This window comes from Prinia subflava, chromosome 2 (genome assembly GCF_021018805.1).
Source record: "Prinia subflava isolate CZ2003 ecotype Zambia chromosome 2, Cam_Psub_1.2, whole genome shotgun sequence".
Lineage (NCBI taxonomy): Eukaryota > Metazoa > Chordata > Aves > Passeriformes > Cisticolidae > Prinia > Prinia subflava.
Window position 1 is genome coordinate 19,381,264 of NC_086248.1, and position 22,889 is coordinate 19,404,152.

Genomic DNA, 22,889 nt, shown 5'->3' on the forward strand with positions numbered 1-22,889 from the left:
TAAAGCAGCTTAGTTATTGAGCGTTTCATTGTATTAAAAAAAAAAAAAAAGCGCCCAAGTAAATTGATCTAAAAGCCCAACTAAATTTCTAAACAATTTTCCTAAAATCTTAAATTATATTTTCAAAACCTTGACCTTTTTTCCTTCCTACCATTTATTTCATGTACACGTTTGTTTGTTTTCTACACATTTATCTATACATTCGTTTAACTGAAACAAAATGTTCCTGTGACACAGTTGTTATTACAAATAATATCTAGTAAGAGTTAATTTAAGTAATTTGTTGATCATCAGTCTTCTTGGTTTTAGCAGCAGCATTATAGAAAAATATTTTTATGGTTTATCAGAGTGTGAATATTTGTCGTATTTGTTACTTGTGGGTGACTCTCCTGCACATAGCTGTCTTGCTTTCCTTGAAATTGGCTGAGAAAATGCTCTCAAGTGACTTTACAGCTTGCATATTCTGGTTGAATAGTTGAGAAAATTTACTTTCTCTAAGTTTCCAAGTCCCCCCTGCTTGCTGCTGAAACAGCGTTTATGAGTAAAACATATTAATTTGGCTAGGAGCAAATGGATTGTATTGCTGAAACATAAAAATGGACAGAATTCAACCTAATGGTACATGAAATAACAGCTCATTAGGGGACAAAACCGTCCAGAGATTTGTTGAGATGCCATATTTATGATCATGTGCTGAAGCTGGACGTTAGCTGCAAACTGCGTAATGACCACATGCAAGAACCTTGTGCTGTCATGGCTTAGATTTCTTGCCATGAGTCACTCTGAGGCTACACGATTAAAAAAGGAAGAAAGGAGGCAGGTTGAGAAATACTGAAGAGAGGGAAAGGTGGGAGGAAGAAAGTTAGAAAGGATGGCAGAAAAAAAAAGAGGAGGAAGGGAGGAAGCAAGCAAGCAAGCAGAGACATGACTGGAAGGACTAGGCAAAAACATGTTCCAAAACTTACAAAAAAATAGACTACCAAAGAATTATTCACAAGAAACACAACAACTCATCATGTAGAAAGTGTTTGCTAGAGCTCTAAGCTGAAGTAATATCAACGTAATGACATAAGGAAGATTTTTCCAAGAATAAAAGAAAAATGTGTTCTATGTGTTGCATAGAACAGAATCCTTTTTCAATTCCACGTCAAAAACCACAAGCAAGCAAGCAAAAAGCAGGGATCAATAAAATGAGAATGCTAAAACTCAGAGGAGGACTGTACCTATAAACTAAAAAATACACTAGAATAGAGAATACTCAGTATCACTGTAGACAGCAAGGCAGAGATTAGGCTGTTCACGTGAAGTCCACAAGATTATGGTGATAAAGTAAAAGGAGATAATAGTTAAAGAGAAAACAGCCTGTGTTCTCAAAAAAGTTTCACTTTCTGGGTTTGATCACATTTATTACTCAGGAAAGTGGACATAGTTTGATTATTAGTACGGCTGAGATAAGGAAGTGACACAGTTCTGTGAAGGGAGAGCAGAGTCATGACCAGACCAGCATAGATCAACACAGAAATGCAGGACACTGTCTCTCTTTCACTGCCAGAACAAACATATAAGCATTCACTGCTCAGCAGCAAGCAGGAAAACCCTGGAATTTTAAAAACAGCTAGCGGTCATTCTTTGCCAATGTGGGGGGAAGCTTATTTGCAGTTCAAAACTTTCTTTCTTTAGGAATATTTATTGTCTTCCGTGTGGTTTCAGAGCCAATGCTGGCATGAATGGTTTTCAGCAAAATCTCTGCAATCAAATATTTCTTATATGTTGATGAAATTTCCTGTGTGTCTTACCTTTTTATAGCAATCCCTTGGGCAAGTTCATCTCAAAAATCAGGGAAAGACATAGCTAGGACCAGACTTCCTAAAGTTTTCCTAAAACATTTATTTTGACAGGTATTGGCAATACAGCAATAAGACTCATCAAGTGGTCTTCAGAATGTTTTGCTTACAAGGTCTATACACTTTAGAGTATTTTTCCACTTCAAATCAAATCGAATCAAATCCATAAATCAGATTCTTACATGTATACCAGATTTTTAACAAATGCACTTATGGCTTACGGGAGTGCTTTGAAATAGAGAGTCCTAATATATTAGCACAGTACTTTCCTTTTTAATTTCTAAAAACGCTTTTACAAAATCAAGAAAAGTTTTCTATCCATTATTTCTAATAAGCATGCAATAACAAAAAACATATTTCTTTAAACAGAGTAATGATATACCTTACAAATAGAAAAGGACCTCTAAAATATTTCCTGTCACTTTAGAATAGCCACTATCCAGTATGCCTTTCAATAATATAATTACAATCTCAAACTAGACTTTACCTGCTGTAATATTTATAGCAAGGCCCTCAGGCAGGCTCTGGACATTTCTGGATACCAAACAGAATGATAGACTCTATAGAATAATTTGAAACATTAAAAGAAGATGATGATCTATTTTTGCATAATTGAAACCTCATACAGCAAGGCTCACACCAATACATTTTAATGCAAGACAGCTTCTAAGCAGGACAGGTTTGAATGAGAAAGTAGGAAAAACAGATTATGGAAGAAGTATCAATACACCAACACGTGCTAGTCTTTTGATAAACTAGAACATAAGCAGCAGAACCTTAGGCAAAACAATGAGTTTGGTTCAAATACACTATACTTATTAAAAAGAATAAGGATTTTTATTTCAGAATTGCCTGTTACAAACTTTGCAGCCTCAGCAGAACATAAAAAGAAGAAATGTTCTACATTTTAATGCTACTACATTCATTACATGGCCTGCAGGTGCCATTGTGCAAATCTTGTCTGACCTTCTACACAGCACAAGCAAGAAGACTGCAGAGAGCTCAATCTCATTGGGAAGAGAGAATATGGAAGTTCTTGTACAAGTCTGTGATTTTATCACAGACATTCAAAAAGTTCTATAAGGCAATTTGGGAAAAGATAGGAGTGGTGGGCACATAGACAGATGTAACTAGGTATACCTAGAGCTGTCATTCTCCTTAAACTTACACAGAGAGGCATCAAACATTTCTTCAGAGTCCTGTGCTCTGGACTCTCAGCATCTTTTTTATATAGTTAGCAGAGACTTCTGAAATGAAATTCCTTTAGATTCAATATGGCCTTCATTACATGGCATTTACATACCTAAAGTTATGGGATTTGGATTGTTGTGTAGATCATGCTTTTTAAAATACATTTAAAGTCTGTCTATCACGTAAGAACCAAGGGAGGAAATTCCACTACTTTTCATACCTCACCAAGAAGTACACAAGACTTTTAAAACAGTGTTTATTGATGTAATCAAGAGACTGTTTATTTTATATGCAGGTTTACAAAATAATCTTTATCTTCTATAATTTATATGAACTTTAAAAATAATTTTTATGCTATTCCACACACAAATAATGTAAATTATCAAAAACTCTTACAACCTTATTGAGATTCACATCTGCATCCATTTAGACCTCAGAATTATTTCAAAATTTACTGAAATCAATTTTCCAAAATTCTGTTATTAACTAATAAAGAAATATATTGCAACATTTTACATGGATGCAAATTTTTGTATTACTTTACCAAAGCAAAGTCAACCCTTCTAGAGTAAAAGTTTATCATTATGTATTCAGGACAGCTGAAATAATGATATTCTCCAATCTTCTTGGAGCACATATAGCCATGTTTATTAAAAGGCACATCCTTTTTACACAGTGTTCCGATACAATTGGACATGATTCGTCATTCAGACCAACACCACTTTGTAAACATCTTTGCAAGTACACAAGTTGCAAAAACAGCAGATGCAAGATTAGAAATTGTTTGGAATGTTTTCCTCCAGAGCAATGCCTGGGAAAGTCTATCTGACTTGCTTTCCCACAGGTTCTGCTGCTGCCTGATGCCTAAAAATTTCTCTGTCAGCATCCACAAAAGCTTCTCCATATTCTCTGTCTGTTCTGTGATTTGACTTCTCAGAAGGATAAGATGGGTACTTTTTCTTACAAGGACTTTAAATTAAAAGCTCCAGTTCAGCTTTTTTCCCCTCTCCATTTTGTGAAGATATAGACAGTGTAACAACTAGAATTTTCCACTTGAACATATTCCTGCACTTCAGTATATTTCTCACATGGACTGCTACCTTGAGCAGTAAAATATCCCCCTCAGTTGATCCTTAAACTCTGTGCTGCACTGTGAATTTAGGCTGTAGCATATTGATAGCTCAACTTGTGCTGCATAGTTACGGGTGTCTTGGGTTATGTAACCAAAAAAAATGTGTATTCTATTTCATCTGCAGTAAGCAGTTGGGGGATGGTTTCTTTTTTCTTTATCTCTTGTAACTCCAGGCGCGAGGAAGGTGGATGCCTTGTGATAATAGACCAGCTGTTAAAACCAGGTGGGGCAGCATTTGTTATCTCTTTCATCAACTTTGTCCACCCTCTGGGGGATATCTTCTGTTAATGGGCCATTAAGGCTCACCAGTGACACATTACAGCATCCCATTGTGAGATGCTCCACCCAGTGGGGAGGAGCCAACCATTCCCTACCCAGATAAAAATGGGGACACAGAGACCCCAGGCAGCCTGTTTTCCACTGGATTCTCAGAGGAAGACCGGACTCATCTCACCACTACTGAACCCTGTCTACAGGATCCTGTCTACAGCAGAACCACATCAGTCACTCCAGGAGGATTTATTTGGACTGCTTCCAACACCCTGGCCAACAGGGTGTCAGGTCGTATTCCCGACTCTGTCAGGGTTTTTCTAGGACTTTTGTTTGTTTGCTTGGGTTTTTTTTTGTATTACTGCATTTTTATTTTTCAATATTCCTAGTAAAGAAGTGTTATTCCTATTCCCTTTTTTCTTTTTGCCTGAAAGCTCCTAATTGCAAAATTATAATAATTTGGAGGGAGGGGGTTTTACATTCTCCATTCCAAGGGAAACTCCAGTTTTCCCTGACAGATACCTGTCTTTCCAAACCAAGACAATGGCAGTGGACAGGATTGGAAAATACGAAGTTAGAGTCAGTCTTAGTTATAAAGTAAATATTATATCTATGATTTTCTCTTTTTTTCCAAATTAAATAATTTAATTTTAACATTATTTTAAACCTGAAATAGTAGAGGGGCTGAAAAATGCTTTCTTGTTGTGCATGTTAAAGTTGTTAGGGGAATAGTGAGATGCAGTAGTGTAATTTTGCAGGTAGAAATTCATAAGGTTTCCCTCTGGCTAGAACAGACTATTTGCTTTAAAATCAAAGAATAAGTCAAACTGTTGAATAAAAAGGGTGAGTTTATTACTTCTGATTATAAGAAAAGGATTATGGTTCCTCTTCGGAGCTTCCAAAGGCATCTTTTAAATATCTAAGATAAATATATTTGGGTCTGAATTCAGACATGGAAATAATAACTTACATATTTCAGGCAAATATGTCAGTAAATTCTACAAACTAATTAAAAACTGTATTTACAGGGATCACTTTCCCATCACCAAAATCTTGACAACCCTAGGGTGGAAATCAACAAGACTTACAGATAAAACAGAGAAAGCAGTGTGTTCAACATGGAAATGTTGTGTTCTCTTGAAACCAGTAAAAATGTAGACAGGCAGAAAACATAAGCTCTAGTGGAATTTAGCCAGTGTATTAGGTCAATGCTTCAAAACAAATTTGTATCATTTTGTGTTTAGGAAAAAATACAGATAATGTCTAAAAAATCAGCATGTATATCTGCATTGCATTCAGGGCCATTAGCCAACTAAACCAGAGAAATCTGTGCATTTGCACCTTGTTCTAAAACTGTAATGAGCAGAGCTGAAGTTGTCTGAACACTCCAGATTTCTGTTTTTCAGAGCAATGGAGGTCAGCAAAGGCTGTGAGTGACTCATCCTATCCTAGACAGCAGCTCTGCCTTGTTTGTCCTAGGCCTTCACACAGCAGCAGCCTTGCTTGAGCACTGAAGAACACAGTGCTGAGGGTCTGAAAATCATCAAAGTATTTTCACGTGTAAGGTTTCTCCTCAGTCTGCCCCAGCAGGAAATAATGGAAAGTTTTCCTCTGACATGCTGGAGCTCATATGTCAGTCCTCATGCACATATTCTTACAAGCAGCTCAACATCCTGTGTTCATTTATTACATTTTTGTACCCTGTTACAATTTTGCACACTCACTGTCTAGTAAGACTCCAAGAACAAGTCTGTGCAAGGATGTGTGTGAGATGTGTGCAAGGGCCTATGCAGAAGATGAGCTGATATAAAAACATAAGACTGAGGGACTGCCTCCAGGGCTTTACTGTCAGAGGGTGGTCTTCCTGTCAGTGTAGGACAAATGAACAAATGAAGGAAATGCAAGGTAACTCTGTCATTTAAATGGACAAAATAGGATAATCATAAATTTAGGCATTAAAAATATTACACAGGAAAACTCCAAACTCTATTTTCTTTGGGGTTTTTTCTTTGATTGTTGGGCTTTTTTGCTTGATTTTTTGGGTTTTTTTGTTTGGTTGGGATTTTTTTCATTTTGTTTTGTTGGGGTTTATTTGTTTGTTTCAGGTTTTTTAAGGTTGTTTTTTCTGGATATTTATCCTCTTTTATCCCTTGCTCAGACTTCATGCTATGCCAAATATATCAAAATATTTTACCAGCAGTTATATTACTTGTACAGATTATGAATGTTCTTCTACATGATTAAAATATAGCTTTAAATCAGTTTTTTTAAAATTTATATTTTTAAAATTAAGGTTAAAATGAGTTAGTTTAAAATTAAGTCATTGCATAAATGCAATTCTCATTTCATTTAACCTTAATTTATATCTCTCTTTTTTTTTAATTTCTTTAAAATAATTCTCCTATTTCTTTGTCATCATCTTGGTAATTTCCTTCACTGCTTGATTTACAAAATGGTATTAAGAAGGGCAGTAGAGTATGAATGGGCTAAGATATAATAATTTTGTTTTTTTTTTTTACAGATTATAGGGAGCAATTTGTTTTATGAAGCAGCACAGAAGAAAACAGGCACTGTTCTGGAAATTAAGGGTCTGCCACTGTGATGCACAATTCTCTCTGGAACGGAAGATTAATTAAATACCTTTTTAAAAAATCAAAGTAAATGTCAGAGGGCTGAAATTAAAGAGTATAGAATAACTATTACAAGCATAGCTAAGACAAAATAATTTAAAATATTATCATAAATAATGCATCATTATATCTGAAAAATAATCTTCTCTTTTTCAGGTCTGGGATTCTGCATAAACAGATATTGATGTGGCAACAATGATATGTTGGTGTGCATTTAATTATTGTGGGCTTAGAATGGAGCATTTTGCTTTCCTCTCATGTATATTAAACTACTTACAATTTCCAAATAAATAACAAGAGAATTTATTTATGTAAATGGGTTTGATTGATGAAAGTCTTCTAGAACTTTGTTTCTCTAGAGAAAGAGGAACTGTGAATGCTTTAAATTGAGAAGACAAAGTCTGAAATGTTAAAAAATTGTTAAGGCAAATGAGAGACATCATAGATGAAATTTTTCTCCCACCGAACTTCTTTCCCACTACTTCATGACTCCTTTAGGTATTTTCCCACTACTTTAAGTATTGACTACTGTGAAAGTGAAGCCTTTTTTTAAATAAAAAGAGCTAAGAGACACTAGAAGGCTTCTTTTCAATTTGTGTTTTGGTAAAGAACACGCTAGGAGGGGAGCAGGAAGAGTCGTAAACATTGTAAATACAAAAGGCAACAAAGAGTAGCTGGTGTCTTGAAGCCTTCTTTTGCACTTCCTCTCTATCCTAATGTTTACATTTATGCTCTTTTTTTTGCACTCTTCCTTATCTTTTGTTTCATATTCCAGCTCTTTACATCTCCCTCTTCCTCTTCTACATATTTTCTTTTGCATTTTTGTAAATTTTCCTATTCACCTGTCAGAACTTCTCTACTGTAACTTTATTTAGGTCATCAAGATGTTGAAGAACTATGTGAAAACATAACCTCACCCTCTGCTTGCAAGAAGTGGTGAGCATAGCCCACCTAGGCTAGCATGACATTCCTTTTAGGCAGAGACAAAGGCTCCTTACTGCCTTCTCTTGCTTAGTCAATTGCTGACTTGTCTTTCTAATTGGATAGGGTTCTTAATTATTTATCATCTTTACAGCTTCTAGGTTCTGGTCAAAAATTTCCCAGTATTCTGAAATGTCACATGCCTCACTTAGTAGATGAGGTAGTATTACATGACGACAGACAAGACTAAATCAAAGGCACTGCAACATGGACATTAAAATATTTTAGTGAACCTACAGATGAAAGAAGGATATTAAAGTCGCTGAATACATTCTTCAAAGAGACTTAAGCAGCAGAAAGCTGTGCTTAGGACGTAGGCAAAAAAAAAGGAGGAAATCAGATGGTTTATTGACTTCTGTTGATTAGAAACTTTTCACTGGGCTTCTAAAGATAGATATTCTTTTGAGAAATGACAGGAGGTTTTTGCACAGCAAGTATGTGCATTATATGCATCAGACTTACTGAGAACAAATTCTTACTGTGAATTATCAGTCAAGCGTCTCAGTTCTCTAAATACATCTACTTACGAATTTGCATTTGAACAAAATGTGAAGCTGAACTGTATGCATCTATTTTAGAGAACATACTCAAGCTTTGAGGGAGAAAATCTTTTGCAAACCTATAAAGCTTTTATTATTTTTGTCTAATTTTTTTGCTTGCCATTTTAAATATCCAAGACAGAGGCTTACTGCTAGAAGTAATTCACTGACTTGTGGACACAAATAAATAAAAAAAGTGAAAGAATAAGCATTATATTAATAATGCTTTTTACAGCTTTTTTATTAGTACTTTTTAATGGATGCTGTTGTTATGTCTATGAGGATGTGTGTTTTATGAAATAGATTTTTAAGTAAGACAATGGAGATCAATTTTTAGATTATATTTTGCAAATGTTTCTATTAAGCACATTTAGGAGGAACTCTAAACAACTGGCTATAGAATAAGATGTCCAGAAGGAAGTTTTAACAGTTGCGTCCTCTTTCAGATTGTCAAGAGAGCACAAAGTTTGCATGGCTTGAACAGATATTTCAAAATGCAACAGGAAGAGAAAGGATAGGGAGCAGATAATTTATGATGTATTTCTACAGCTCTCATCTCCTGCTGATATTATTAGGCTGCTTCTAATAGACCTTGAGAACCTTCAGGGGAAACTGGAGTCATGCTCACTTCCATCCATTTGCTTATTTTTGACTTATCCATCAAGATAGTGCTGGTTATTGTGGTTCACAGGATCACAGAATAACAGAATATCTGTGATTGGACGGGAACTCCTGAGATCACCCAATCCAACATCCCTACTCCACTAGAAACACTAGGAGTCAGTTTTCCAGGACCATGTCCAGATGTAATTTGAACATAATTTTCATCTGAATTTCAGTTAATTAATTTTTACAGAACACTTTTTTTTTTTTTTTTTTTAAAATTTAAAATTGCCCTTTCTTCCTTTAATAGTCAACTGGCTATAATTAACAGTTGTCATCTTGAAATCTGAGGACCCCAAAAGCTAGCAGGAAATCCCATCCCTGATTTGATACTAAGGCAGAAAACCTTTGAGGAGCTATGCTAACATGCCACTACTTGGCAATTTTTAGAGAGAAAATTTTGTTGAGTCATACCCGGAAAAAAACCCTTTCCTCTTAGTGTTCTTTGGGCTTTGCATAAAAGGATCTGTATTATCTCTTGCTGCCACTATTTTACACTTTGCACATTTTAGTAGTCCACAAGTATTGCTATAGTTTGTTCACTTTTTCATGTTTAAATAATTGCTGAGCTTACACCTATCCTTCATGATCAGCTAACCATGCTCAAGGAAATACTCTCAGTAGTCAGGCAAAAGATGTGCCCACACATCAAAGAGATTACAACAGATACTGGAGTTGAGGAGATTTAAGGCTTTTAACACTACCTCTACTATAAAGATAACACCATAATCTCTATAGTAAAAGTAGAAAAGCAAATTACAGGTGGCTAGGCATCAATAAATCTGAAGACACCACTAAATTTCTTGTAGAGGTGGATGAAAACCAATCTCACTGACAAGCACACAGATCTTGCCTTCCATATATTGCAATCTCTTTGGCTGTTTCAGAAATAGTATTTTTTCAATTTCATATTTGCTTTTTTTTCAGCTAGATCAGGGATATATGAAGATATGCAAAACATACTAGAACATTATTGGCACTGAGTTGCAAAGTAAATTTGAGTTGTGTTCTACTTCTCTGCAGTTTTATGTGAGCTTTGACTTTATCCTTAACGACTCCCACAACTCCTTGTTTCCTCCTCTATTTGGTGTTCACCAAGAAGAAATAATTTTACTTCAGTGGGTACTGAATCTAGCTCAGAGTACATTTCAGACTTCATATATGAAGCTATTTGTTCAAAAGTATTTTCAAGCTAGTTTTTTCAGCTTGAATATAATTTATATTCATTACCACACAGTGACTTTGCATTGAAACTGTGTACTAACAAGTGCTCTACTAAGTGCTATATACTTATGTTTTCTTCTACTCCCATTATTTCTCTTGTTTACCTACCTGAGACAAAAAAGAATTAAAACAGTTAATATATGCCAGCAAAGATACAATAGATTTCCAGGTATGCAAGTGTGACAGGTGTGAGGCATTTTTTACACAATAAATCACTCTGCCCTTTTGCTGCCAGGCTGTCAGCTTCACCTGTAATTTGGAGAAAGCATTTCCTAATTTTCATAAAATGGCAGATTTCAGGTCCACAGACTTCTTTGTGAATAATTGCTGGTTTGAGAAGAGTCAATGCTCTCCTTTCATAATGATCTTTAACATCTTGGAAATTAATTCCATTTTGTAGAAAGAAACCTTCACACCTACTTTTTCAAAGTTTGGGCAATTAATCCAGTTCATGAAAGGTAAAACAAAAAAAAAAGTAAAACCTGAGATTTTCCTAGTACAAATTTTAGTTACAGCATATGTTATAGGAGACTTATTTTTATATAATGTCTTTCAGGAATATGGCACAATTAACTATGTTTAGTGACCAAGGAATCTAATGGGGTTTAGACACCTGGGAAATCTTCATAAATGTGACCTCCCATGCTAAATTCAAACCATTTGTATTCTTTTGCCCTTAGCTGAATTAAGCCAAGATAAAACTGGGCTTCTTTACCTTTCAGATACAAGATGTCTGCATCACAGGATTTAACATGTCTTTACACTTTATTCTTCCATCTTTCTTCATCAAATGTTATGAGATTCTCACATAAAAGATGCTGAAAAAGTGGGATTTTTTCCTTATCATTATAGGACTGTAAATATATATATGAAAAGGAAAGGACAGGTGGATACCTGAAATGCAAGGATCTTTGAGGATATAAGGGTTTGGAGGATACCTAGTAAACAGCTACTCAAATTAAGAAAAAATGTCAAAAGAATAAAAAATTAATAAATTGAACAACAGAGTACACAAAGCCTAATCAGAGATAATGAAGACAATAACAAAAATGAGAAAATGTAGGTCTCTGATTGATGGACGCCAATGAATAAGGGTCTGCCACCAGTGACTTCCATCTAAACAGCTGGAAATGACCAGGCAGTCTGTGCTGCTCTTGTCAGTGTGAGTGATGTTGTTTTTGTGGCTGAAGGTGCTGTTCTGCCTCTGCTGGTCTGTGAGACTGCCTGGGAAGTTGGACTCATCCAAACAAATTTATTTGTATAGAGGCAAATGAAAAATTTTTCCCCTAGAAGTAATCTGAGGAGACTTTAACAGCCTCAAATGCAGGTTTTCAGTCAGAGGAGCTTCTAGACAGTTGATTCATGTATTTTAGCATTGGATTAAACACCTTCCTTCACAGCAGAAGGAACTGAGATGACTTAAGCAAGAAAAGGAAATTTTAAAAGGCTAAAGTTAATTGAGAGAAAATCTTGACTTTAGGTATCAAGAAAGGAGAGAAGGCTGTTTTTCTGAAGTAAGACCAGAAATAAATTTAAAAAGAAGGAAATAAATAAAAAGAGAAATCATAGAAATTCCAGAGCAAATGTGTAATTAATGTGACTCTGCATATATACATGAAGTGGAAATAATTAGGAGAGGTAGTACTTTTCCCCCCAGTGTTGATAAGATCAATATAATAGATTGTTACCAAAAGAGCCATCTTAAGTGATTTGAAGAGGATGCTGGCAAACTAGAGATACTTCAGGAAAATATATTTAAAAAAGAATTCAAGGCTCAGTATGCATAGGGTACATGTCACTTTAGGATATCATCACATGAATTCCTAAGGGTCTCTAGATCTCTGAAACACATTGAAATGTATGTGAAATATATATTTCCAAAATATATAAAAAAGGTTGAAATATTCTTTGATTTCTATATTAACCTGATTGTTTCAGGTTATATTTTCTATACAACATTAATGTTACTCATACAATTCCATAAAAATGTGATTTGGAATGTTATTCCTGAGCTTTTCCAGAAAGAAATTATAAATGCAATTCATAATATAAAATTATTATTCAGAGTTTTCTACCAGTATGAAAAACCTTCATTTATGGCATAGACTTCTTCCTCTTGATCTCCTGAAATGATTGACAAAACTAGCTATCATCCTTTGTATGAACAAGCCAGTAAAAAGGATAAGATACTGAATTTCTGTATTTCACAGGCTATTGTTTTGGTAGGGAAAATAGCACGACTGAAATATCTTTGGTTCTGTTCTAGATATTTCACTGTCATGTTTAGCTTCATACTTCTTGCATGCTTTCTTCCACTTCTTTAGTGTTCCTTCTTTTTTGTTAAAATTATCTGTTTTTATTCCTGAATTAAGTGTGTAACTTTGATTTACCACATCGCTTTACCCAAACAGATCATTGGCTCAAGAAATTTGTCACTAAATCCTATGTTTTTAATGTTTACTTTTTTGACACGCCCCCTAACAATAATTGATACCAGGAGACTGTTAGCAATCAATACCATAGAGATAAAGCTTTCACAGAAAGAGATAAAAAAGTAATGATGATTCAATAGGCAGTGTTGTGAATAAAGAACTGCACAATTCAGATATGACACAGGCCGTTGTTGATGTAATATAGTGTTGTGAAAAAACATCACCAGTGATTATATGGTTACTAAATGAAATGTGTTTCCAAACAGAAGAGAAAAAAAGGAAACTAAAAATATGGGAAAGTTTTACCTCAGGCTGATTCAGTTTTGGAAACCAAGCCAAGACTTCTATTACAAGTGACATTGAGGCAAAACAAGAACAATGAACCCCAAGTGATACTGCTGAGGGATGTAAAACTAACCTTTGAGAGGAGAATTATAGTATGACATATAGCAGAGCTTTTTTAATATAACTGAGCCTTAACAATATTAGTAAGTAGAAATGAAAGAATATAAGAAAATATAACATAGCAAAACCCTTAAGCAGAGTTGTACATGTCAGAGAATTTAGTATAAGCCAAACTAGGCAGTGAATTACATAATTTTTCAGGAGCTTGTAGCCAATAGGAGGAAACCAGATAACAAAATAACCAAATAACCAAAAAACATTACTGTTGCTGAATTCCTCACTATGTTTTGTCTTCACATAGGACAAAATATTAACTGGTTGGGCACTGTATTGTAAATCAATCCATTCCTGTATTCATTGTTAATTTGCTTTTCTACAAGCAAGTACTGGAACATATGAAAGTAAATCTCATGGTTTTAAAGTTCTGAGTTTAGATCCACTGAAGAAGTGATGAGGTATGATGGGCCATGATAACTGTTTTAAAAAGGTATATTTTCACTGGCAGGGTAAAAAATGCACTGATTATTGCATTAATTTCATGTCAGCATTGAAGATGAGGGTTTTATTTTAAACATAAATGTAAATTATAGTTAAGGGAAAGGAGAATGAGGAACATACAAGTTCACCTCTGAGCTTGGAAAAATACCCACTGGTCTCAAAGTATGCTTCTCTAGGTTCCCTTTACTTAAGGCAGAAGGTGTTTGTTTAGCCACATAAAGGCTTTGCTGTGAGAATCTGCTAATCAGAGAGGATCAAAACAGGTCTCCTTCTTGCCCATTACAGAAGAAAAGACCATTTAGGTCTGGAAAGCACATTTTTCAGTGAAGATATATGCCTTTTAATGGAGTTTAAAACAATAGATGTCCTTATAAAAGAAAGAGCTGAAAAGTATAGATCTATTCTCTCCTGTTCTTTGAATTTATTTGGGATACTATTTTTTGATTATTCAATCAGTCTCTAAAAGACTCAAATTTCTTGTTAAAATTGAAACTTCTATGGCTATCCATTATTTAAGAGGCTTTTTACAACTAGCTTCCCATGGACTATTTTTATTTTATCATTGACTTTTATCATTTGTCTGGCTTGTTTTAAATAGTGAGGTTTTTATTATTATTTTGAGCTTTATCCATGCCATTTTCTAGTTAACATTTTATGCTGTCTTATTTTTTTAATCTACCCTGTAGAACATCCTTTATTTGACAGCACACTCAGAACACCAGATGATACTTGCGTTGCTTATTAGGGTTCATTTCAAAGCAGTTCCCATCAAAACTATGTGAAGAAATATCTCTTTATTCTGCCTCTAGCACCATAAAGAACACATTTTACTTTTTCTTGCTTATCATGCAGTTACATTACTACTAAGGAATGGGGGACAAGGATTGATAAAACCATTGTCTTGTGAAGCCTAAACTGTATTTAATGTGATCCACAGGTGAATATAACTCATATTTATACCACATTAAATTGTACTTGGGATGTTAGAGACGGTTAGAAGACACAGGATTTTCTTGACAGAATATCGGATCTCAAAGGAGAAAGAAATCCAAAGGATGAAGAATGGGATGCAACACTGGAGTGGAGGGGATCTCTTGCACCATTGTATGGTGTTCTCCTCTCCAGCAGGTAAATCCCTTACAGAATGGCTTTTGGTAACTGTCGAGGTTCTGCTTTTGTAGAGGTTCTCCCTTCTGCTCCTCAAAGGCTCTCCTGGAATACTGTTCCTCCAGTTAGAAATCAGCTTCATTTTCCAGTTTAAAGGTGAATTGGTACAGCTGTCCTCATGATTTGGTGTCAACAGCTGATTTTCAAGATATGAGTTGTGAGTTTAGTGCTGCTCCTAGACTCTCCTGGAATATGTCTTATGTCCTACAAATGTAGGAACATCACAGGTCTGTTTGGTGCGAGGTTTCGGTCCACCGAAAGGCAGGAAGAGAAAGGTGGCAGTGGCATATAGAAAAGGAAATCCAATATAGAAGGATTTGGAACCTCAGAGTAAAGTTATTTCAATCACACAAAAGAGGGCTGCTCCTGGGATTCCCCTGTATGAAACTGGACTACTTGGGAGGAAAGAGAAGGTCATGGAACAGCATGGGGCCAAGCAAAGGGGGCTTGACCATGAAGTACAGAAGTATTTGGAAACACAAGTATAAGGGCACAGGAGAGGAAGGGTGTGGAAGGGCAGGACTGTGAAAGGCTAAGGAACAGTGTGTGTCCATGTGGAACTTCCCTGAACACCGCCCTTACACACACCCTGCCCCACACTGATTGCTGGTCACACCCTTCTCCAACTATTGAGAGAGATTTGGTCCTAATAAAAGATTTCTTGGCTTTTTTTTTTACCATCATTCTGTGTAAAAGATTGATGAACATGCAGCTATATAAGCTGTATAATAAGCTATATAAGCTCGTGTTTGTAAGATGAGTGATTCATATGACTGAGAATGCTAAACTATAGGTACGTGTAAGACTGAGAAAAAAAACTTTTATCCTGACTGACTCAGATGACTTGACCCTTTGGTTGATTTACTGTGATAAACAGAAATATTGCCTCTGTGTTTTGCAATTCACAACAAATTTTCAATTCTCCACATTTTTACTGCATCTTCTAACAAAGAAATCTTTCAGTTTATGAAGGTTAATGTAAAAATAGCAAAATATAAGAATTTTTGCTTTTTTTGCATGAAATCACACTACAGCAAAACCAAAGGCTGAAGTAGAGCATCCAGCAATCTGTTTGGTGCAGGGTTCAGTGATACTGGGCAAAAGTACATAGTTTGATATCAAAACAAACCAAGATTCTCCTGGCTGAGGTCCCATTCCCATATAGAATATATACAGGATATATAGGATAGTATACGCATATCACTGTTTTCAAAGAAATGAGTGCCTCAGGATGTTAAAATCCCCTAACACTGGGATTTTGGCTTCTGAATGACATAGGAAAAAAACCCTAAAATATCCTAAATTAAGAAACTGTGTAACTATCATTCCCATTGATTAAGACTTTAACATTCTAATTCTGGTTTTGAAAGTAGATAAATTTCTTAGGCGCTTTTATCCCAAGGTTCCATTCAAAACTATAACATATGTTGTGTTCACAGCTCTGGAAGGTGGCCACATACACATTACCATCTGCACTGGATTTTGGTAAATAAATACATAAATAAATATTTACATTCTTTCTCCACTCAGGGCATCACTCACAAAACCACAGATGAAGAAAAGCTGAGATGACAGGACACAGAAAAATGCTAATACATTTGAGTTTTTGCTAACAGTGGTCAGATTTGATATTAACACAATCCCCTCTTTTGTTATGCTCAGTATATTGAAAAGTTATTTTAACTGGCTAAAACGAATAACATCACCAAACACTATCCATTCCAGAATCCGAGGAAAGTCATTGACTTTTTCTCATTCCTCAGTCATCTTCATCCTCTGCCTAGAACAAAGAAAAATTATTTTTACTCACAAGGGATTTATTTAATCACTAGTACTCTAACAATTCTCCAGTATCACAAGACTTCTGCTCCTATTTAAGGAAGTTTGGATTGATATTCATGCCACTGATGAGTGAAAACACAGTTTTCAGAGATTGTTTTTAATGTGTTTTTGGTCAGACCACTGTCACATCACACCAACCACAAAAGAACAGCATAATTTAAGTTATACTCTTTATATTATGAATGTACTTCTTGTAAATTGGTATTAAGGTGCGTGTCTGGGGAAAATTTAAGAATATTTAACAATAATAGGTTAATGAATTCTGCACAACTGCTCTGTTATGACTGTGTAAGATCTGGTTCCCTATTTACTACTAAGATGATGCAACTCCTAGGCCTTGCCGGTTTTGTTGCTAAATGCCATGTAATCTGTAGAGCTCTGAGAATTTCCATCCATCTTCTTCACAAGATGCTGAACAGAAGCAAAGCAAAATATAAAGAACACATCAACCATCACGTCCTCAAAATTTCACATACTTATCATATTTTTGGTATTATGTCACTCAATATTTGCATATTTTCTTGAGAGTTCTCAGGATAGGGTTATAGTCTCCATTTTGGACTAGTGAAATAAAATTTGAACAAGCATGTTAAGTAAAAATTAGTTAAGTAAAAAAATTAGCAATGAGAATTTTAAGACAAAAATTGAAAAATCACCTACAAGTGAATAAATTAAAATACTATGAATATCATAGTATTTTATGAATTTATTAGTGAAAATATTCTGTACTCAACTTAAAAAATGCAATTTACCTTGAGAAATCAAAGACTATGAGTAGCCAAATGCATAACACTATGACTATGCAATAAATCACTATAAAGATTAATCCAAGTAAAGCCCAGCAGTTATTCATTCAGATAATAAGTGTTACCAGAGCTCTTCACAACTAAGACTCAATTAGAAGTTATGGTGGTGTAAAAAGATTAAATAAATTTACTGTCTTTGAGTAAAACACAATCAATCTTATTAAAAATAATTCTTGATCAGTCATAATCAAGATTAACCAGGTTGTTGTACAAGAGAACATTGCAACTAACGGATAATAATTTAACAACAAAAAAAGTTTAGGGGGAGAAGAAAGAGGTACCTCTAATGGGTTTTTGCACTTAATTCAGGCAATATTACTATTGCCATAATTTAAATTAGGAAATTTGTTCCCAAGGGAAAGAATGACAGTGAACAAGAATTTGACTGAATGAAACAATAAGCTAAAACTCTTTTTTATCTTGTCATTATTTTATCAATGTCACTGTCTTAGAAAATGAGGGTTTCTACAAAAAATATACAGTAAGAGTATGAAATTATGTGCTCTATCCTAATTGCAAATGTTTAGCAAGTAGTTTAAAATTATGAATACCTAGTTCTAGACTAAAAGCACAAGCAAAAACCCCAAACAAACAAGCAAAACCCCCCTTACACAAACCAAAACCCCAAACAAACAGAAATGCAGTGATATTAGTGACTTAAATGGTCCTAAAATCCTGGCAAACCCTGAAGACCTGTGTGGATCAACAGAGTCATTTATATTTTGTAAGTTTATTGAATGTTTTCTGTTCTTGCAAGTGAAAAGTATCAGATGCAAACAAATTTATAGCAGGAAAATTGGTGCAGGATCTCCCTTCTGTAGTGAAGAACAGAAGAGCCATTTATTTTAAACGTCATGCTGGCAAAGAGGATGGGGCTTGGATTTCATCACCCATCCAGTCTACCTAATGAATATGTTCCTAACAACTAAAATTTTATGTAGACAGTTCTTCTCCTCATTCCCTCTGCCACTGATGGATGCAACTGTTGCAATATTAATATTTGATTATAAATACATGGCCTATGTTAATTTAATTTTAGGTCCTCATCAGACCTAAACTAGCAACCAGATAAATATGAGTGAATTATATGATCAGTTCCACACTTCGTGAGTTTAAAATACAATTAAAATTCAATGATCAATGCTACCGAATTAAATGTAAGTGTTCCAGAGCAGTCTGTCATACATTATATGTACTTGTAACAATGAAAGCACAAACAGGTGCTTTGTCAAACAGGTGTAGTTTGGCAGTAACTTGGTGATTAATTTACAGGTTTATTTTTACAGAGTGGAATAGTATGAAACTGTTTTTCATCAGTGTGTTTTTTTCAGTACCCACACTTTCTGGGTCTTTAAATGAGGTTATCTGATTTTGCCTTTAGCTGTCTTTGTGCTAAACCTATTGTCACAGATCATAGAATAGCTTAGGTTAAAAGGGAGCTTTAAAGCTCATCTAGTCTAACCCTGCTGGAATGAGGAAAGACCTTCAACTAGATCAGGTAGCTCATAGCCCCATCCAGCCTGACTTGGAATGCTTCCAGTGATACGGCATCCACCAGCTCTCTGGGCACCCCATGCCAGTCCCCTCATTATAAAAATCTTCATCCTTATATCTAATCTGAATCAACCCTCTTTTAGTTTAAAACTCTTATCCCTTTTGCTACAGGCCTTGCTAAAATGTCTGTCCCCACCTTTCTTAGAAGCCCCCTTTAAGTCCTGAGAGCCTGTAATAAGGTCTCCTTGGAGCCCTCTTGAGGATGCATGAACCAAACTTTCTCATGGTCTAGTATTCCTCACCTAGGTCTTTCTGCTCAGTTTTTGTGACCAAGAGTGTTTTTGCTGGGCCTCTGTACAGAAATCTACACTTAAAAAAAAAAAAAAAAAAAAAAAAGCCTTCAATTTGTTCCTCTGGATCAAATTTTCTTTCAGTACATAGTTTGGACATGGTGACAGACATAGCAGAACACTTTTCTTTCGCATGTGTGTGCCCAGGGACATCCAGCGATTGTTCGGTGACTGTGCAGGTTTCTTCCTGTACTTCTGCCTGCAGTACTCACCCAGAATCTCGTGGTCCCATCAGCTAGACATCACCCAAGCCCCAGAGGCCCCTCTGACTGGCACTGCCACACGCTGTGGGATGCTCAGAGCAGGTGAGGGGGTGCCAGACACCACCTGTCTCCCAGAGTGTGTCCGTGTGTCCCATTGCACAGGGCAGTGACCTCACAGCTCCCCACGGCATCTGCTGCTCCCCACAGCATCTCCCTGTTCCATCTAAAGGTTAGAACAGCAGCCTTAGTGTATCTTTGGTTTTGGGCTGAGGGGGTCTTTTGTGATTCTAACAGTGAGGTAAAATCTGGGCTTTAGTTTTGATCTAGGTTTCAGCTTAATCCTGACAGAAGACTGTACCAGACTTCATGTGAAACATCAGCCACTGCAATAGGAAGAGGTTTCTGTGGTGATTTTAAGGTAGGATTTTTTTAAAAAATCTGAAAAGCAAATGTTATATAAAATATCTGAAGCTGCTTAGCTTTCTGGGCAATATTCCCAGTTGTTTGCAGTAAACAGTCCAGATCCTGGAAGGCAAAAGCCAACAAATTTCCCACCCAGTTGGGTGGTAATGCTGAGTGGCTATACGCCATTCCTGCCCACTAACATCAAGAAACCCCACAAAGTAGGGCACATAAGCTGTTTAAAAATAAAATTAAAATTTGTGGAAAGATGCCATTGTCAACAAAAGCTGATAATTCAGACAAACTCTCAGAGGTCTCACAACCCTGTGGATATTTCCTAGTATAGCAAACAATTAACACCAAATGTTAACATTTGCCTTACTGCATGACAAAAAAAAATGTAAGTAATACTTAAAGTAAAATAATATGTCCATCTTTCTCTTTTTCCTTTACTTATTCAACATTACTTTGCAACACCAGATGTAAGGTATTTAGGGTATCTAAAAAATCTGAAATACGTAGTCTTCAGAAGCCAATTCTTCCCAGAAGTATACAAATATAGGTCCAGTTTCAGCTTTTATGTTGTCAAGGTGATTTATTTTAAGCATAAATAGAGCCTTTGTGATTCTCCAAAAAGAATGTGAACAAACTTTTTCAGCATCATTTCCCAATTAAAATGTAAGGTATATTTATAGAATCATTCATAACCCAAGTAATAATTTTGCTTTTTTGATTTCAGCAAATGATTACTTTATTTTTTGATCTAGCTACTGAAAACATTAAAATTTGTTTTTCTAGCTTTTCCCAACATACATGCGGTTCAGACAGAAATATTAAATCACTAATGCCCAATAATATAAAATGATTTATTTAGCACACATTAAAACATTTAAAATATTAACAGTTGTTAATATTACAGCTATTATTGTCTGATACTCTTTGCAGTTAAATTAAATTTTTCATGCTTATGAATTTGTTGTCTCTAATTCTTTTGGCCAGCAGTAATCACAATGCACTAAACACATCATAACAAGAAGAGGTCCTAAACCCCTGATTGACTCAGCATGATGCACTGGTCTGTGGACAATCACAGAAGAGAGAGCTCAGTCTATCCAGAGCCAAATGCTGCATGGTGAATAAACCTAACTCTGTGTGTGCTTAACATGATGAGAGATGTCTTGTCACTATGGGTCATCTCCATCAGTCATTGAGTAGTGAGGCAGACCCATCAGCGGGCACTTGTAAAAATCTGCTGATTTTGTTAGTGTTTTGGTAGAAAGCCTTTATTTCTGTAACACAGAGTAATACATCTTCAAATGCAACTTGAATGTAGCTGTGCAAAAGATTCCTGGCAATAGGTCAACCCCATGGCATTTGCCTTGGGCTTGTAACAACTAAAGTCAGCAATGAACAACATGTATTTTTATAGGTTGGCAAATATTTCCAGCAGCTCTGGGTCAATACTTCTAATTACAATGATTGTAAGACGGGCCATGTTGTGGTTGTGTTAAGGAAGCTTTCCTGTCTGACCATCCAGGAGCCCCTCTGGCAGTCACACTCACACCACCTGAGCTGGGACAGAGACACCTTGGTGAGGGGTGGCTCCAGAGACCTACAGGTCCCCGTTTGATTCCCTGCACACTCCACTCTCACACACATAGACCAGGTTTCCTTACGGGCTCAGCCATGGAGTACCCAAAGCAGGCTCTCAGACCTCTTGATCCTTAAAATAGTTGAATCATGGTGCAATAACAAAAATGACAGCTCACATTGACTGCCCTCAAGAAGAGACACTGAACTAAAGAACCCTAAGTTTTTATACACTCCCAGTCTTGTGAAAATCTGGGGTCTTCCAGCTGAGTGCTCTGCTCCTGCTGTGTCTCATGAGTGTCTGATCACCTGGCTGGGCTCAGCTCCCTGTGCCTTTTGCTTTGCAAAGATCAGCAATAGTTCACAGCCTCTTGTCCTGGCCTCCTGCCTTGCAGAGCTGTCTACAGCTCAGAGTTAGCTGGCACACTGAGCTATCTGCACTAAATGGATTCCCCGATATTTGTGGGGTTTTGTTGCTCCTTCTTTCTTACAATAAAGCATCAAGCTGCTTCTGAAGGCTGTAATATATTTTAGCTTTTGTTCTTAGAACAATATCCACAACAGGGTTGTCCTGGTCATGACAGTTAAGATGGAGCCTTAGAGATATACAAAAATTTACCTAAACAGAAAATGCACCTATCTAATTTCAAAGGCAAAATCAACAAGTTCAGATTCACATTCTTTTCACACTAACTTTCTCTTTCACTCACTGTCACTGAGGTCCTTCCAGAACATTATAGCTCATAGAGCTGTTAACTTCGCTGACCTGTTAGAATGAATCCAGATGAGAGCCACCAAGATGATCATGGAGCTGCCTCGTATGAAGATAGGCTGAGAGACTTGGGGCTGCTCAGCCTGCAGAAGACAAGACACTGGGGAAACCTTAGAGCAGCTTCCCAGTACCTAAAGGGGGCTTACAAAAAGGCTGCAGGAACTTTTTCACAAGGGCATATAGTTTTAAGGGGAATAGTCTTAAGCTGAAGCAGGGCAAGTTTAGATTCGATGTTAGGAGGTAATTCTTTACTATAAGTGAAACAAGTTTGCCTAGAGAAGCTGTGGGCTTCCCATCCCTGGAGGTATTCAAGACCAGGCTGGATGGGTCTCTGAGTAACCTGGTCTAGTGGAAAGTGTCCCTACTCATGGTGGAGATCCCTTCCAAGACAAACCATTCTATGATTCTATGATTTTAAGGTGAACAGTTGAGGTAGGCTCTGTTTTCTCTAACT